The 13,956-nt window shown below is 42.9% G+C and overlaps 1 protein-coding gene across 3 annotated transcripts in view; it reads left to right on the forward strand.

The window, feature by feature from the left end:
* TTBK1 (tau tubulin kinase 1) overlaps window positions 1–13,956 on the forward strand; it is a 113,668-nt gene continuing 99,712 nt past the window's right edge. Inside the window, exon 1 of one of the 3 annotated variants that reach the window (XM_077925518.1) lies at window positions 1–270. The gene's annotated coding sequence lies outside the window, so the exon portion shown is untranslated. Of the gene's footprint in view, window positions 271–762; window positions 1,290–13,956 lie in introns of those variants that run through there. The other 2 variants (XM_028724859.2, XM_028724860.2) reach the window with 2 other exon arrangements.

Genomic DNA, 13,956 nt, shown 5'->3' on the forward strand with positions numbered 1-13,956 from the left:
GCTGATGCTGAGGCGCGCGGTGCATTGTGGGCGAATCCCCGCCACCAGCGCCGCCGCCGCCGCGGACCCATCCCGAGGCCGGTGCGGGAGGGGGGACGACGATGCTCCCCGGGCGACCCCCTCCCACAGGAACAGGAGCAGCCTCAGGCGGTCCCGCGCAGGGCAGGGAGCCGCGCGCAGACGGCGCTGCCGCACTGACTGACTGACGGAGAGCAGCGGGCGGGGAGGGGGGGATGCGCCGCCCTCACCAACGGCTGCGGCAGGGACCAGGTGAGCGCGCGAGGGAGGGGCGGGCTGAGGCGAGGGAGGGCGCCCCCGCTCCGCCCTATAACCGGACCAGTTTGCGGGGGGGGGGGGGAGAAGGTGGGGTGTCCTAGTGTGTTTGTGGGGGGGGGGTGACACGGCCCAGCCCGAACCCCCTCACAAGCTCAAGTGTGGCCCGGCGGTGCATTGTGGGAGTTGTAGTTCTTCCTCTGAGGGGGGAGAGAGAGGGGGACACACACACCGCCTTTCGAGCTCCCAGGATGCCCTCGAGGTGAAGGGGGCCAGTGGGGATTGACGGGGCGTCCGGCCAGTGGCGATCAGGAGGAGCCCACCCCTGTGGGCGTTGGGCAGGGCAACGGGCGGCCGAGTTTGAACGAGCTGCAGTGCAGGCGGAGGGGTGAGGAGGGGGCGGGGCTTCGAGGGCCTCGCGCGCCTACCTTGCGAGGCGCGCGGGGGCGGGGCGGAGTGTGAGGCGGGGTTGGGGGTTGGCGTCGAGCTTCCTCGTGGGAGCGGCTGCACTGGGCTGAGGGACTGTCCTTGGGGACAGCAGTTGGGCATTTCATTTTCATTTTTTTGAGATGCTGGTTAATATGGGCGTGGAGGGAGCTGGCCACGGCGAGCTTCGGTTTCCTGTGGGCCCATGGGAGCAGGGTACATGTTCCACTACAGCGGGTGGCGGGGCCGTCAGGGCAGGACTTGCGAGGCCAAAGCCCAGGCCCACCTCAGGAGGACTGACTTGAAATCCTCAGACACGCATAACTGTCAAACAGGGTGCGTGTACCCCCATAAGACCATTAAGTCTTGAGGGCGCAGTGCTGAGCCTACATACTTGGAAGTAAGGCCCATTTACTTCAGGAAGACATACTCTTGGGTTTCCCAGGCATGATTAGCATTGAGTTCAAAAAACCAACTGCACTATGACTGAGGTAAAGAGGCGCATGTTAAAGAGGGTCGTGAGTTGGTAACCTTTGACTTGTGCAAGAAGACCTGTGAACAGGAATGAACTGCTCTCTAAGCCTACCCAGGTGATTTGAAAGTTGATGAGAATTTTAATCTGTTTTAGTGTTGTAATTTTTTGTATGTTTTAAAGTATTGTTGTGATTTTTTTCTTGATTTTCTTGTTCTATCTTTTTGCTAACTTTTTTTTTTTACAGTGAAGCATATAAATTTTATGAAAAAATAGTTTGGAGGGTTACATTAGGCAGGCAGGGCTTGATAAAAGGTTGAGGTTTGATGGTGAAAATGGAGGTGGGAGTGTTAAATGGCAATGCAAGGGCAGAAAAGTCCAAACGTAAGAAAGAAAGGGTATGGCAAAAGATGCACAGACTGGTTTGAGAGAAGGTGACAAAATTGGCTGAGCTTGAGCAGAATGGAGAAGCTCAGTTTGAATTAAGATTCCCTATGGTATGCTAACAGCACAAAAGCTCTGTGAAAGTCAGGCAGTAATCTCAGGTGACCAGGTAGTTGGCTGGGGTGACAGTGCTTTGAAGACTAAGTGGGAGAAGGTGTGTAGCCTGTAACACTAGGCAATAAGAATAGCATGGGGAATGAATTTTCCCAAGTTATAATATTTTTGGTTATTCTTACTATTGCATGTCAAACTTGCAATAGTCATGAAGAAAACAAACATTTGTTTTTTTGGGGAACAAAATCTTAAGGATGGAGAATTAACAGCTTCTTCATCCTTTTGGATTGAGCTCTTGCTCTTGAAAATATTAAGGTCCCCCCCCCCCATTCTGGATCAGTTTTGTACTTTAAACCATTACACTTCTTGTCCTCCAGTAGATCAAATGCCTCACTTCTTTCATATGATAATCTAGTTTGTTATATAATGGCAAGCTTTCTAAGGTTGTTATTCTTATAGCTCTCATTTCAATGCTTTCTCATTTGTCACATCTTCCAAATAGGACACCACATGGTATGCCAAATGAGATTATATCAGTACATATTGTAGCCACTTCCTGAGCTTTGAAGTTCATACTTTCCCACTAGACATTCTGGGTTAAATGTTGGCCTTTGTTGTTGGATCCAGATATCTCATGACATAACCTAGTTATCTGGTGACTAAGAATATCACTTGTCATACCCATGGTCCATCTAGCCCTGTATTTTTTAATGTCAGACCTGATTGATCAAGGAAATTTTAGCAACCTAGGATACTGTATTTTCTTGCCATTCTGATCACTTCTAGCCACTGACAGTCTTAAGACATTGGGGCATTTGAATTCTTATTTTGGGTATCACAAATCACCAGGTCTGGACCTGAGAGTTATTAAAGAACTCAAATGTGAAATTGCTGATCTTCTAATAAAAATATGTAACTTGTTCCTAAGAGCAGCCTATATATCTAAGGACTGAAAAATGGCTACTGTAACAACAGTTTTAAAAAATGGATTGTAGGCCAGCTAGCCTAATGCCTGTTTTGGGAAAACTACTGGAAAGCATTATTAACAAAAGAATTACCAAGCGTATAGAAGAACAAGTCTTACTGAAGCAGAACCAGCATAACGTCTGCAAGGACAAGTTCTGTCTCAATTACCCTTTTAAAGTTCTTTGAGAGTGTCAATAAGCTTATAGAGGTGACCAGTCAACTTTGTGTACTTGGACTTTCAAAAGCTTTTGATAAAGCACTTTGCCAACGACTCTTGAACAAGCTTAGCAGGCACTGGTTTAGGAATATGAAGCAGAGAGTAGGGATAAATGAAGGGATGTAAGAAGTGGTAATCCCCAAGGATTGGTACTGTTTCATAAAAGATTGGGTGAGCAGTGAGATAGCCAAGTTTGCTGATGATACCAAATTGTTCAGAGTGGTTAAAAAGAAGAGGACTTGCAAGGAGTTCAGAAAGGATCTCTTCAATCTGGGTGACTTAACATTAAAATGTGATTCAATGTAAGCAAGTGTAAAGTGATGCACATTGGGGCAAAACATCCTAATTTCACATATGCTGAAGAGGTCTGAACTGGCATTGACTGGGAAGTAGACCTTGGGGGTCGTGGTGGATATCTCACTAAGAATGTTGAGCCGGTGGGCAGCAGCTGTGAAAAGCATGAATTCCATGTTTGAAAAATCAGGAAAGGAATTGAAAATAAAGCTACCAATATCATAGTACCATTCTACAACTCTGGTGCATCCATACTTTGAATATTTTGTACAATTCTGGTCACCACCCATCAAAAGAATATTGTAGAGCTTGAAAAAGGGGCAATCAAGAGGGTGGACCAGTTCTCCTATGAGGAAAGGTAACCACATTTAGAGGGACTATGACAGAGGTGCATAAGATTATACTACTACTACTACTACTACTACTACTACTACTACTACTAATTTATTATTTATACCCTGCCCATCTGGCTGGGCTTCCCCACCCACTCTGGGCGGCTTCCAAAAGAATATTAAAATACTATAATACATCAAACATTAAAAGCTTCCCAAAACAGGGCTGCCTTCAGATGTCTTCTAAAAGCCTGGTAGTTGTTGTTCACTTTGACATCTGGTGGGAGGGTGTTCCACAGGGAAGGCGCCACTACCGAGAAGGCCCTCTGCCTGGTTCCCTGTAACTTGGCTTCTCGCAGTGAGGGAACCGCCAGAAGGCCCTCGGTGCTGGACCTCAGTGTCCGGGTAGAACGATGGGGGTGGAGACGCTCCTTCAGATATACATGGTGTAAAGGCTAGAGAAATGTTTCTCTCTCTGATTGTGCTAGAACCCAGACCACCCCAGTAAGCTGAATGCCGGAAGATTTAGGATAGGCATAAGGAAGTACTTCTTCAGACAGCACATGGTTAAACAGCAGAATTAGCTCTCACAAGATCTGATTGCCATCAGTTGGATAGCTTTAAAAGAGGATTAGACAACTTCATGCAGGATAAGGCCATCTTCTATCTCCACTGTTGGAGGAAGTATGTCTTTGAATACCAGTTGCTGAGACTCTCTAGTGGAGAGATTGCTGTTGTGCTCGTGTTCTGCTTGCAAGCTTCTCATAGACAATTGATTGACTACTGCGATAACAGGATGTGGAAGTAGATTAGACTTTAGTTTTGCTGAGTGATTACCCTAGTGATCAGTCTGCAGGGAAGACATACTGTGACGTCACTTCGGATACTATATTGTTCCCAGTGCTTTTTAACATCTATTTGAAGCCAGTGGGAGTGGTCATTAGCAGATTTGGACCTAGGTGTCACCAGTATGCTGATGACACTTGACTCTACTTTTCTGTAACATTTGACTTAGGAGAAAGTGCGCAAATCCTGGACTAATGTCTGGAGTTGGTAAGGGCTACATGAGGGCCAGTAAATTGAAGCTGAATCCTAGTAACACAAGCTCTGTGTGTGAGTGGTTTCCAAATTCAGGAGATTAACAGGTTGCACTCTACCTGAAGGTGCAGATGAATAGCTTGGGAGTACTCTTGGATCCATCATGATCACTTGAGGGAGAGGTATTCTCAGTGACTAAGAGTGCTCCCCCCCCCGCCAGTTGCAGCCGATATGCCAGATGTGGCTATTCGTAGACAGTAGTTGTGAAATACTTTTAAAATGCTATTTTAAGTGCTCATACATTTTGTGGCCACTGCAGTCAGTGTGCTTGCACTTCTTCCTGTATTTCTGATGCTGCTGATTGATGGCGGCTTTTCGGTGAGTCACTTGTCCAAAGCTTTTAAATGCCTTTTTTATATTTTTAAATAGTATTCACTTGGGAAACCAGAATAGAGATATACTCTTTTCAGGGATGTGTATAATTTCATCGCATGTACTAGGTGGGAGTTATGCATCAGACCTTCTAGCGTTGAAGACTGAGATATTTCAGGAAGTTTTATACTTTTTTTGAGGTGTAAGTAAAACCTTTTTTTTCTGCACATGGGTAAGGAAATTTTTAATTTTATTTTTTATTTGGAGGTGAAGATAATTAATTCCAAAAAGTGAAAATGTTGGTGGTTCCTAATATGCCAAAAGTGTCAGCGTTTTTGTTGTACTCTTATACTCAAATATTTTGCACTGCTTTAAAGTCAGGTGATCCACAGCACTATTGCAATCAAGTATGTTAAAAATAGTTAGATAATCTTATATTGAACCATAAGAAAATTCCTTGCGCTACTATTCCTATCTTCCCAAAAGCACTGTTTTTGTTATTTCAGGGGGGGCGGGAATGAAAAATGGTACCCAATTAATGTGAATATAAGTCCTATTTTAAAGATGACAGTCCTGTAATTTCAGTTGCTTCTCTGTTTGAAGGGTTGTTTGGTCAAAGTCTGGTTAAAAGATAAAGAACCGTAAGAAGGGAGAGGAGGTTTCTTGAAGTTCCCCATCAAGGGATAGCACCTGGCTGAGCAGGCAAACAGGCCACCTGGTTGGTCTTCTTTGAACTTCCTATAAGGCAGGATTTTGAAGAAGTCCAATTTGTTCCTATTATAAATTCTTGGCTCTCTCTTTATTTCCTGAGATGCAAGGCTTGAAATCTGCATTATTGTTAGGGGAGAGAAAAGTGTTTACTTTTCCACCACCCAATTTAGCTCAGTTTGTTAAAATTTTCACTTTTTTAGTTAAACTTTTGCTGTTGTCTTCTGAGGGTTTGTCCTGGTCCTCACTGCCAGACAAAGCACTCTAACTCTCAGCTCTTGTTTTGCCAAAGGCTTTAATGCTCAATCAGATAGGCACACTACAGGTTACAAGGTTCAGCCGGTTCATAAGAGGTTCAGATACATGCCTGAATGCAAGCTAAGATGTTGCTTCAACAAGCACCTTCCTTTTGAAGTGTGGGGTAGGCACAGCTATTTGTGTGGCAAGTGGCTGGGGTCCAAGACTGGGCAAGCAAATGAACCCTCTTGAGTGAGTTAGGCTCCATGAGATTTGTTTGCTCTGGTGACTCCATGTTGATGGAAGCACCAAAACGTACTCTCAGTTGTCTCCTTAGAAGTGGGAGGCTCCTCACTGACAAGAGGATGTGTTAAAGTTGCAGTGTGCAATGTCATAGGAGTATTACGTTTTTCTAACAACTTGCTTGGTCCCTACCCTGGTTCCAGATTCCCTAAGCTTCTAGGTCCCTTTCTGGGATCAGACACTTCTTGAGGTCCCGGTTCTACTTTCCTCCTTCCACTATGAAGTTCTCCAGGGTCCTTCAGCTCCAATTCTCTGAGGTCCTCCTATTCCCCCTCCGTGTCTGACTATTCCCTCCAGGGACTCATGACAGGGTAGAATTCAGCATAGATTTTAGAAGATTGTTCTGTCAGCACAAACATTTCTACTTGCTTGATGGAATAATCTCGCCTATGTCCTGTTCTGGGGGTTCTTCTGACTCTCCAGAGTAAGTTTGGGGGACGCACAGGTTAGCAGAGGGGGAGAAAACCCTGTTGCGCTAGTAGGAGTCCTTATCCTGGCTTTCACTACAGGTTAGTTGAACTGGACTGGCCCTAAATCTGCAGCAGCAGTGCTTTGTGGAATTTTCTTCTTTTACATTAAAAAAATCACCATTGATTTTCATGCTAAATAAAAAAGAGTGTGTTTAAAACATTAACCAGGTTATCTACAAATGAATGTCCTGTGTTGGATGAGAATTCCTCCTTACTTTACAGATAAAGAGTGGAAATAATATATCATAGTAGTTTCTTCCTGTGGTTACAGTATTTTTAACACAGCCCAGAAATTTATCTGTTTGGAAGGTGCACTGCTAAACTGTTACATCTTTTTATGCTTCTGGCCTCAACGCCTGGCTCTTTGTACCAATCATATGAACTTGATATTTTGAAGCAGAGGAGAATTGTTTTCAACTGTCTCCCACATCCTGATCTTACCCACCAAAACCCTCCAGGCTCTATTCCCGACCACTGAACTTGTCCTGGTCTGTCTATGGACCTCCCCCTCCAGCAGGCATTTAAAAAAAATAATCCACAGATTGACAGCTCTAGGCACAGATTGAAAATAAGCTCTAAAAGTGGTCATTTGAATCTGCTGCAGTTCATGAATACTAGGTCATTCATTCCTTGTTAGTACTGGTTTATTTAGTTTCAGCTGGCATTTCCATGGTGCAATCGCTATACTACTTTTGTCTCCTAATGCGGTGTCTAACTAAAGGTGTTCTGGTTTGGTATGCAGAGCAAGCAGAGGGAGATCGATCAACAACCCAATAGACAAAGATACACCAGATAAATGTTGAATGATGCCTGCTTTAAGGCAGTACCATGTGCAAGGACTTTACTAGATAACATTTAGGTTGCCCTTTGAGTTTTTGCTTCTTTTGATTATATGGGCAACTCAGCTTCCAAATATGTGGGCAGAGCTCTCAAAATACAAGCAATCCATTAAAATTTTGAACAGGTAGTAGCCCTGTGTCCTGACAATAGAACAGACAGTCAAATGAGTTTTGGGGGAACTGCAGCTGAAATCATCCCAGACTGCATCCTATAAATGTCTGGTAGATGAGTACAACCTGGGGGGTAGCAAGCATGTAAAAAGCCCCAACTAGACAGTGTTTCTGAGATAGACCTGGAATTCATCCACGCACCAAAGGAATATACTGAGATGGAAAAGATAGCAAAAAAGAAAAAAAGAAAAAGATATTTCGCATCTCACAGTCAATGGTGGTGGTTAGTCTGAACTGAATGGCATGCAAATTTCCAGCTTACTAGGGACTGAATATTCCTTAGATGTGTCATCCTTACATTTGATTTTTCCAGATCCTGTGAAGTATCAGTAAAGAATTTCTAAGGGGGATTCTTTCCTGGGCAGTCCGATGAGAAGCAGACATTCCAGAGGAGAGGAGGCCACAGCAGAGGTGGGGACTCTAGCTGTCACCTAACCCAGGATCTTGCCACATGAAAATAAATATTTGAAGATAAAAATAGAAATAAGGACTCATTCTTAGCTTGCTGCTGTTCCTCTGCTTCAGTGACATAAAATTAATCAATCTGTGGTTTCTGCAGAACCTGACAACTTTTAAAACACCATGTCATTATTAAATGTTTTGCTGTCTGCTTTACTCTTGCATCATGCTCATTACTTTTGTCTTTGAGGCTTTTTAAAAATACCGCACAAGTCTGCTAATTGCTTTTGTACAGAAAAAAATAGTATAGGTTGAGAATGGGAATTTCTAAATGTGCTTTGCCTGTAATATTCTGACCCGGTCCACATATCAAAAGTCATGGCTTATGGTGAATGCATGCAGGTTCTGGAAGAAGGGTTTGCGGTTTCACTCCTCTCATTGTTTTGCTGTTGCATCACTCTGAGCTAAACTGTGGTTTGGTTTGGCTTAGCATGTCATCTGGGCTTATGGTTTAGCTCCTTGGACAAGCAACAAGCTGATCATTAGTCTGGAGAGAGTTGAACCATGAGCTAGGTTCAGATGCCATGCTAAGGCAAACTATGACTTTACTCAGCATGATACAGCAGCAAAACTAGAGAGGAGCAAAGTGGCCATGATCTCTCTGGGAACCCACGTGCTTGCATGTTCACACTAAACCTTGCCACTGAGATCCAGTGTGGTGGATCTTGCACTCAGGAGACCTAGCCTCAAATCTCTGCTTGGCCATAAGGCTTAGTGGGTGACCCTGATGTAGTCATATTCTTGGCCTAACCTACTATGCAGGGGACTTGAGTAAGATTTGTGTGGCAGAGGACTACTAAAATTTTGTATAGCGTAGTGTCAGGATATACGTGTAATAATAAAATATTCCTCATTTGCAAAAACACTACTCGGGTCGTTACTTTATACAGTTGTTCCCTCTATTGCCATTTCTCTTTGTACTCCTTCCAAGAAAAGAAAGCATCTCTCTGCATTTTGGAAATGCACAAAAGCAAGAATCTTGGCTTAAAATCTGTATACAATTTTCTGCTCTTTCTACTCTTCTTGCTTTGTGAAGGGACCAATACTCTTTTAAAATCAACTCATATTGTTGGGAATTCTCATCCTACTCTCCAGATAGCTGGATCAGGTATGTTCCCCTCCCCCACCCCCATAGCTCCTTAACAACCTTTCCTTGGCTCACATAAACCAGTTTAAGTAAAAGTAAGTTATTTATTTTGGGTGGGCAAATACTGGTGATGAATCTGTGGGGTGGTCATGATTTCCAACAATTTGAATAAACATTGATTGTTCTAATTCTTAGGCTTCCTGAGGTGAGGATGTATCCTGAAATAAACTGGGATATTGCAGTTCTTCAGAATTGTGCATAAAACACTTAAGTGTTTTCCAGGACCTTTAGTAAGATGGTGAGAGCCAGACTTCCATAGCTTTGTTCTGCTGATTGGAGGCAATAGAGCATTCTGAAGAGATTTTGGATATTATTTTTTATATTTTGGCTGTGTTTGGGCAAATGCTGCAGCAGACTCAAAGTGAGAGATTTAACATAGGAAAGGCATGTTGAACACCACAGATTCCGTATTTAAAGCTTTTTATTCTAACAGACGTTCCAAAATTGCTAAAGCTATAATAGGGAAAATAAAAGACCCTTCTTAATTGCATTATGATCTATAATGTTCCAAAACTGGATCTCCATTCTACTGTTCCTTGAGAGAACCCTGCTAATTGTTTAATACAGGGTTGTAACCTGCATTTGTTTAGCTGTCTCCCATGTAGGGATAAATCAGCTGATTTCAGTACTGTTCTGAAAACAATTCTCTCCTAGAGGCTTTTTAGAACCCCAGCTTCTTCCCTGCTGCCTGTTCTAGCCAGTTGCTTATTTTAAAGCTAATTACTTCTATTATGTATGGTTTTTCAACTTTGTTCAGAAAGAGGCAACTGCTATTGATAGATAGCAATTGCATGAGCTTTCTTGCAAGGCTAACTTCAAAGCAAGGTATTCCACACTAACACTTAAGTGCTCTTGTCTACATCTGGCTGGATATAATCTATGAGTTGATGCTTTGTAGATAAATTATTTTAGGCATTATTTCAGTTCAGAAAGGCACACCAGCAAAAGAAGCAGAAGTCCAGTTCTTAGTGCACACTACACACACAAAATGTGTATCGCTGCTAGAGTATCTCCCAGGCAACTGGTATTTAGTAAGGGTGACAAGGAGGCAGCAAAAGGGGACCCATTATTCAAGTTCTCTTGCCAATGTTTGCTTGCTTAATTCCCTGAATGAAATTGAATGAAGAGAGAATATTTTGCAAGCTTAGCACTTGAAATGTCAGACAGGTGCTGGAATTCTTGAAATGGTAAGTTAGGCGAATAAACACCCAAGCCTTTGACATAGCTGGGATATTTACAAGAATGCAGAAAAAGCAGTATAGGGAAGGAGAACAAGGAGGGGGGAAATTATAAAGAACGTGGGGTTTATCTTGACTTCACACTTGGACTATACTGGCGTCAATATTTGTCATTATGTGTTACAAATAGAAAATAAACTGAGCAATGGCTGATGCTGTCAGAGACAGTATGCCGCTGAATACCAGTTCCTAGGAACCACAGGCAAGCAGAGTGCTGTTTTTTTCAGGTCCTGTTTGCGTGTTCCCCACAGGCATCTGGTTGGTCACTGTGAGAACAGCATGCTGGACTAGATGGGGCATTGATCTGATCTAGCAGAGTTCTTGTTATGCTGTGCCATATAGTAGCAGCTGCTGGCAAGTCAGCATCTTTACCTTGAAGGGCATTGGCTTCCTGCCCTGAAAATGATTAAATTGTGTGAAATTCAGTTAGATTGGCAGAAGCTGTGCTGTAGACTCCAGAGGACTCAATAAGTCCCCAGGAACTTTTACTGACAGTCCCATATCCCTGTGCCCTCCAGTTGTTTTGGACCACAACTCCCATCATCCTTGATTATTGGCTGTGCTAGCTTGGGTCTTGGAAGAATTGTACTCCAAAATACCTGGAGCTGGGTTAGGGAAGGCTGTCCTAAAAGATGTGAGATACTGTTCAAAGTTTGCTAAATAGCTTCCTGTATGATGTTGTTTCTCGAGTTTGAATGATCCAAAGAAAAGGGACAGTTTATTTCATTTTTAAAAGTTATTATTTTAAAATCAAACATAACTGTCAATATACTTAATAATGAATAAATTGGAGTAAAAGTAAGATATGCATATATACACATAAAATAAGTTTATAATAAACAACTTAAAACCTCAACAACTTAAGTTCAGGGTCCTTTAGGGACCACCTGAACTCTTCTAGCCCACATCATCTGCAGGAGTGATGCTACAGGAATGATCACCTTTAGGAATGTCACTGGTTGTCCCCTTAGTTGTTGAGGCTTATTGACATCAACACAAAGCCGAACCCTTTAGAGTTATTGGCCCAGCCCTGTGGAGTTGTCCTTTGATAGAGATCCAGCAAGCATCTTCTTTATTGACCTTTAAATGTTTGCTGAAAACTTTTCGGTACTGCTAAGCTTATGCAGACTGTTAAGAAAAGCATTGTAACAGCTGATGAACCGTTATTTTAATTCTTTATGTTGTTTTTACTTTTTATTTGTGTGTTTGTATATTCCATAGAATTGGTGCCACTACTCGAGAAATCTATGTGCCTAGTGGCCATTGAACCAAATAGACAGCCAGTGTAGATTAACAGAACCAGAGTAATATGATCTGAACCATAACTCTGCCAACAGTCTGATGGCAGCAAAATGCCTCCTTTTATAGGCCAAAAATTTCTGCAGTGGGGGATTTCTGCTTATCGTTGAAGGTGGAGCATGTGACTCTAATGGGGGAATTTACTGTAGTTCCCTTGCTGCAGTCGACTGGCAACCACTATTTCCTCTGCCCACCCCACTCCCAATCTGTGGGGGAACTATGGTGACCACTAGCTAGAGCTAAAGTACTCCATTAAGTTTTATTAACACTCACTCATAAAATACAAAAAGGGAGAAGTACTTTTACCCCCCCCCCCAAAAAAAACCCAAGAACCCTCCAAAACTTGGGCTAAACTTTTGGCACTCCAGACGTTTGGCCTAGCTATAATTTTACACCAGCTAATTTTCTGAACTCTTTTTAAATTAGACCCACGTCAAGCATGTTACAGTAGTCTGAAATGGAGGTTACTAAAACATGAATACCTATGGCCAGGTCTCACTTTAATAAAGCCAGCTTTATTAATGGAATCTGACCTCTACCTATTACAACTGCTGCACAAATCTCCATGCTTTCCAAGGAAAATCTGTGTGGGAAGCTGCCCAGTTGTAGGGCTAGTTGGATTGCTTTTTCAGGATTAATGTCTTTCTTCCCATCCAATTTAGAAAATTATCAAAGAACCAATACTAGAGAAGTAGAATTTTTGAAGGCTTTAGAAAGACTTAAATGGAGCACAGAGCTGCTGTGCTCTACTTACAGAAAAATAAAAAATAATTTCTCTCTAATTGCTCACTAGCTCCCTTGAGGATTCAGAAAATGTTTTTGTAATGAGGAACCTTCACTTCTTGAGGGTTAGTTTGCTTACATAACGTTTTGTAGGGAGATTGTGTTATTTTATATAAGTAGTGTAATGTATTTCATCATTGATTTATAGCTGTAAACTGCTTAGAAGCTGTTTGGGCATATGTGTCTGTGTGTGCGTATACACACACACATATATATGTATGTGTGTGTGTGTGTGTGTGTGTGTATATGTATATGTATATGTACTGGCTCTGTTCCAGTAACAAGAAGCCGAAAGCACCAGCCTGAAGATGACGAGTGAGACCTCGTCGAAACGTCGCCTAGACACCCCAACTTTTACACGGGAAGACACCCGAGGACACCAAAACCTGCGTATATGTATATGTATATATATATATATATATATATATATATGCAGGTTTTGGTGTCCTCGGGTGTCTTCCCGTGTAAAAGTTGGGGTGTCTAGGCGACGTTTCGACGAGGTCTCACTCGTCATCTTCAGGCTGGTGCTTTCGGCTTCTTGTTACTGGAACAGAGCAGGATCTCAGTGTTTGAGTTCCTATAAATACTGTTGAGGAGGTGTGGTGTATAGCCTCCAATGTTCTGGGCCGAGAGGAAGTTCCCAGGCTAGTGTGCCTTTTCTTCTTTTGTTCCTTAATTGCTTGAGGGATATCTTGAGTGATTTCTTGAGTGATATCCTGAGTACCACTTAGGTGGGTCATTAGGTGTGGATTAGTTGCTAAAGCCTTTGTGTCTTGACCTCTTGAACTTTGTGAAGAGTTTTTCTGAGAAGATGGCTGTACTGCATTTAGTTGTGCTCTGGCTTGGCTTCGTGTATAGGGGCGAGCTGTGGTTTTGTGGCCTGTGCCAGCCAGATCTGTGTAGGGATTGCAGGGGGGTGCAGCATCCGGAGGTGCCACCATGGTTTGGCTACTGGATGGTGTCTGTAATTTATCTGTGGAGAGGGTCTGGGTTTGGGTATGGTGTGGTTGATTGGTGATGGCGTTCTGTGTGCCTCTGGATCTGGTGTCAGTTTTTGTGGGGAGGGCTAATTTCCAGATGTCTGGCAAGCGGGATGTGTCGTCACGCTTGTTCATGTTGTGAGGGTGTTTCTCTATCTCGATGGCTTCCATGATTATTCTCTTGTGGTGATGTTCCATGTTAGAGAGCAATTTGGAATCTGCAAAATTAATTTCGTGTCCTGTTTCTTTCATGTGTTGGAAAAGAGAGGAAGTTTTTTCTTCTTTTTTGACGGCATTCTTGTGTTCTGCGATACGTGCATTTATTCGTCTGTTTGTTTGTCCAATGTACGTGGCTGGGCAGACTTTGCAGGGTATTTCATAGACCCCTTGGTTTTCCAACTGGATTTTATCCTTGGGGTTCCTGAGGATATTGG

Source organism: Podarcis muralis, chromosome 3, assembly GCF_964188315.1.
Source record: "Podarcis muralis chromosome 3, rPodMur119.hap1.1, whole genome shotgun sequence".
NCBI lineage: Eukaryota > Metazoa > Chordata > Lepidosauria > Squamata > Lacertidae > Podarcis > Podarcis muralis.